Below are 5,893 nucleotides of genomic sequence, written 5' to 3' on the forward strand. Positions count from 1 at the left end.
CTTCGGAGGAAGAGCTTGAATCATATCAATCTGCCATACGGAATCAACAGGCTTTATACCTTGATTCATTCCACTGCACATATTGTAATCACAAACTGGAATCAGAGGGGTGGTGATTTCCTGTGCTCCCATGCAAGGTAGATTGATTGGAGAATAATCTGGCATGTGATTTGGAATCCTAATCTCACTTCCATCCTACAGTAGATCATAATTATTGCCTCAGTTTAGATACTCCAATTTATGTGCATATGAGTTTTATGAGGATTGTTTGTAGAAAGATGTTCCCCAACAGACTGCTTGGCAAGGCTTCAGAAAGTGCTTAAAACATGAGTCCTTTCATCTAGATGAGAAATTTCTTTTTTAATTCATGGAGAATCACTCTACTCTTGAATATATCACATGGCATTTAGGGTTTTCCTTCTTTTTCCATAACTCAATTGGTTTCCAGTAATGGCATAGTTTTACTGGCTGGTTGTCATATCTGATTAGACTGAAAAATTCTGGATGTATCTTGAATTTGATATTCTTTTTGAACTCTCTGATTCTTTATGAATCTTGGTGTGCGATCATACATAGCAAGAAAATTCAGTTGTATCTCCTGGCAGTCTAAGACAGTAAAGGGCAGATTTTACTGAGCCATTAGTATTTTAGCAAGAATAGTCCTTGATTACAGCCCAGCTCTGCCCTGTTTAATGACTATTTGAACTAATGACAACTCTGAAAAAGTAAATTTATGACTGGTTCCCAGACTTATGATTGTTACATGGTCGAAGACTAACAACTCTAAAATATAACCAATAAAGATGTAAACAAACCATTTCCCAAAAACTGTAACTTAATTAGTTTGCACTCCAAGAGAAATAGAGAGCTTGTAATAGCATAGCTTATTTAGCTATACATTAAAATTTATAATAACATTAGGAACTGAAAATGTAAAAACCATTGAAATAAAAGGATAAAAACTCACCAACTTTCACCTGGGAAAATTCAGGACCTGACTATGTTGAATCTTTAGTCTAAGTGGACGGGGATGCCTATAGATTGGTTCTCAGTTCTTGGGTATGGTAACCAAATGTGAGACTGAGAAGTAATCTACATGGAACACAGAAGATGTCACTAAAACTTGAATTAAATCTTTAAATTGTATAATTATTAAACAACATCTGCATATCCCAATTCCTTGGGAAGGACTTGTTTTACATGCCAAATCCAATCTAAATAGCTGGCTGATTGTGTTACCAACCATAATAACTGAATACATATGAACACATATTTACTTTTTGTAGAAAAAGTGGGCTTTTGTTTCTATTTTGGTAGGAGTCAGTTTTTTTGATAGCTTGGTAGGATTTAAGCCAGGAAAAGTTGAAAACTGCTGGTCTTGACTATACTATTTTAGAATGCCAAAGGGGTCTTGATGGACTGAACTGTTGCCCATACCAAAAATTATCTGCCATCTGGAGAACATCCAAAAAGTGGGATGTTCTCAGTGTAAATATACCCACTTAGTGTAAATAGCTTCTATCTCAACTAGCAGGATGATATTTAAGGAGGATTTCTTTTGGGGTGAACATGTGGTGTTCTGATGGACCCAGCCTATTGTTGCAAAAAACTATGTTTCACACAGACCAGATGTTAAAATAATCTTCTTTGCCTGTGTCCTCTCCCCACTTTTAATTGATCACCACATTTGTCTGAGCTCTCCATGAAAGGTCTGGAGGCCTTTCGTTCTATTAATGAATCCCAGAATAGGCCTTTTATTTCAACAGCTGGAGGTCATTACACACTGTTATGATTTCTTCACCAGCAAAATCCTCTGGTCCCATCTCCTCCACATCTGAAAGGGGATGTGGTATAGCTGCTTTGACTTTATCTCTTCTCATCCTCCCTCAGATTCCTACCATTTTCTTCCCTTGTTGACCTTTGATTGAATTATTCCCTTCCATCACTGTTGATTTGCCTTTTTCCAGTATGTCTTGGGATTTGCTCTATTACTTGCAGCACAAAAACAATTCACAAGGGAAAATATTTTTAAATATTTCTTATGTGGCTAACTGATCATTAGATTTGCTCATGGGGAAAGGGTGATTGATGCTATTTCTATTTTTGAAGAAGCTGCTAACCTCAGTCTGACCTTTAATTTGTTTATTGAAAGACTTGTTAGAAGTTTAAGTCTCAGTTTTTATTCTGTGTATAATTTTGGCAAGACGTTTAAATAAAAACAGAATGGAAAGAATACATTTACTATCCCCTCCTTTTCTTACTTCTTCTTAATCAATTACGAAGTTTAGTTTTACTCCTTACTGGTAAGAATAAATACCTATCCTAAAAGTAAACTTTGAGAGCACAAGCACAAAATGGCAAGATTTGAGTGCATTGTATGATGTTGAATAATGCACACCACGACTTCAACTATTTTCAACAAACTATATTTCAGTTATTTTGTTCTGTTAAAAGGTCTTGAATGTTCGGAAATCAACTGCAGTTGAATTTTTATCCACAGCCAGACAAAAATTTTTCTAACAAGTCTTTTCTTATCAAGTAGCCATGCCATTTCCATTTTTCATTTTGATTCCAAATCTAAACACATTTATTAAACTCATGAATTTTTCCTCCCTAGTTCTCCATGTCTTATTAGCTATATTCATATGGAACTGAACCATAAAAATTATCACATTTTAATCTAGGAAGTTGTGCAAATGCATCACGTGGTTAATTTCTAGCTCACTATTATAGGGATTACTTAAAGTTAGTTCAGTTAACTATGGATAAAGATGTGTTTAATGACAGCCTCTCATTTAAGAAGTCCCACTACATTCTTTTCTTTTCCTATTTCAGAGTGTATTTTTCATGATGGACTTGTTCTCTGCAGTCCAGGAAATGCAGAATGCTTCTGTTCAAGGAGTTTGGGGGAAGATTCTGGCGAAAACAAGGGAGCCTCTTCTGAGTAAAAATGTTCCAAATGGATGTATTCATATGCTATGTGAGTCATTGCCTCAGAAATGCTTGTCTGCATATGAACCTTTGAAAGATGCCACACCATGCCATGTTGACAGTTTTAAAAAAAAATTGTGGAAGCATTTGGAAATGTAGCAGATGTTCTGAAGGTGGCAGAGAGCTTGATGTTTTGGGTATGGAAACGACAGCTGCTGGGTACTTTGCATTGCAGTGAAAATGAGAAAACTTCTGCCATACGCTTAGCTGTCCCTATCACTTTCATTGCTTAATGGCTCAATCTACAATTGGACACCCTGATAGAACAATCCAGCTGCAGCAGTTGCAGGGACAAGTGATGAAATCTCTACTGTCACCACAGATGTAAATACTCTGTTCAGAGAATGTGGGACAAGATCTCAAGCTCAACATCTTCTCCCTACATCAGAGAAATAGTTACATACTGCTGCATCCCAACAAGATGACCAGATCACCAACTTTGAATGGGAAAAATTATTTCTGTTTGTGAATAAAGTCATATGTAGGCTTACAAACAAATGGCTGCTTTTGAGTGAGGTCACATCCCATAGCCTGCAATTGAATTTATAAATTACTGCTTTAATAATCTGATCCTAGTTTTTCTTTTGTAGAGTTCTTGTGTGATGATAAAAAAAAAAAAAAAATGGGCAAAGCAGTCTCTTCTACAAAAGCATGGTGATATAAACTAGTTAAGTACTTTTTAAAGTACTTGTCCTGAATGGCATCTTAGCATTTCACAAAAAGATAGACATGGTCTCAAGCACAACTTTCTACAAAATGGAAACACATGCAGGCAATTTCTACACAGAGTCCTATCAAGATTTTCACCAAAACATAGGTTTACAAAAAACAGAGTTGTTCGCCAGCATCTGTTTTTTATTTTAAACAGCCAAGATTTAGCAGGAAGGGCAGAAATAAGTTCACTGTGTATAAATACTTAACCACGAAACTTGTAAATGATGATCAGATGCCAGCTGATAAAAGGATTTGTTCTGTATACAATGAAATTCTATCCCTTTCACTGTTTAATTGCACACATGCTACATTGTGCCTGTTGAATTTCTTCCTGCAATTTGGTTGCCCACTTGACATTTTCAGCTTTACAACAGCATTTGAGAAATTAAGTTTCTTTCTGGGTTGGAAAGATGCATTTGGAGACAACAATAAATCTTTCATGACTTGGGTAAAGGTCAAAGCAATAAAGCCAAATTGTTTTTAAGAAAAATATGTGATTATTTTATTAACAGAGGGTGATGAAAATTTATGAGGGTAAAACTCACATGGGTTGTTTAAAGGATTCTAAAATAACAACTTCCCACCCAAATGGGTGAGGGAAAAAAGCAGCCACAAAGACACATACAGACACTCACGTGCACACACTTCTGATCATCTATTTAAAAAAAAAAAGAACTCCAATTTAGTAGCTGATTAGCCTTTTATTTTATAGCAGAGCATTAATAGGTCTAATAGGTCTTAACAATTATTTTACCAGTATGCACAAAAATGGAAAGATACTTTGATTTCCACAATGGATGAATGGCTGGAAATACTGACGGGACTAGCAGAGATGGCTAAATTAACTGCTCTAATCAAGGAAACGAACACATCCAACTTTATTTCTACCTGGAAACCACTTCTGGATTTTGTGCTTGAGGTGAAAAAAAATGAAACATTGACTTTGTTGATTAGCTAGGTTTGTTGTTATATAAATGTTAATACATATTATGTAAAAATAAAAAGTTGAGACTGTTATGTAATTTTATTGAGTTAAAAATGTCGGAAATCTATGTTTTTCTTTCTTTTTTCACCCCTTTATCTTTTTCCCTCCCCCATTTTCCACTCTTTTCATTTGTATTTTATACTTTAATAAAATATGAATAATTATTTACCATCTACATTAGAAATTTAAAGCACTTCTAAGCAGACACTTTTGACTTATTTGCCAATCCACTCTGCCATCTTAAAAGACACTTGGCTGGTTTTCCCCATTTTTTAAAAGTCTCAAATCTTTCAACTATTGAGCAGCATCTCCTTTCCCACAATTGCCTCTATAATGATTTAAATAACAAGCTACCCCAATTCACCATTTTTCACATTCCTGGATTATTTGGAAACATTTTGTCCAGTAAAGTCTGGAGGAGATGATTGGGTATGGTTTGATCCAGTGGAATTGCTGTCTGGATTAATCTGAGGATTGGCCCTATTACTAGGTTAACCTTAAATAAGGTACAGCACAGTCACTGTGCTGTACCTTATTATTCCTGCCCCGTTCAGCTGGCTTGTATTTCCATATTAATGTATGAAGCTGCTGTGTAAAACTGTGCAGAGCTAAACTATAAGCAATCAGGAATTTCCTCTTTTCATTTAACTCTTGTGGTCACACAGAGAGTCTGGCCACAATTATGGCTTGCGGAGGCAAGTTTATGTCACACAAGACTAAAGGAGAACATAGACAAGAGCTTTCTGTAATGTGGAACAAAGAACAGCAGACAGAATTATCTAGAATATCCTCACAGCTTCCACCCATGTGCAGGCCTTAATAAATCTTTCTGTGCCTTCTGGCATGAGAGAAAAGGGAGGGGAAGAAATAAAGAGTGATCACTTGGATTTTTTTTAAAAAAAGATTTCCTATCATTTGTATTTAATATATAGGAGGAACACTGGAAGGATATCTTTGGCATGTTTCTAGGTTGTAAAAATCTAAGTGGTCATTATATGGCAGCAGAGGGACTTCTGTATCACTAAGTCATTTTTCTGCCATCTATGGCCTTCCATATTTTGCAGCCTGGACATGGTATGCCCGATAGTGAAAATCTGGTTTTTTTTAAAGCCAACTTTGAGAGCACTCACAGCTTAATACCCTCCCTCCCGCCCCTAAAGTAGTCACAAACGTGTGACAGAAATGGATCAACTGTTGGAGAAT

Source organism: Pituophis catenifer, unplaced genomic scaffold (assembly GCF_029215685.1).
Source record: "Pituophis catenifer annectens isolate HBS135680 unplaced genomic scaffold, rPitCat1.0.hap2 SCAF_1, whole genome shotgun sequence".
In the NCBI taxonomy this organism is placed as follows: domain Eukaryota; kingdom Metazoa; phylum Chordata; class Lepidosauria; order Squamata; family Colubridae; genus Pituophis; species Pituophis catenifer.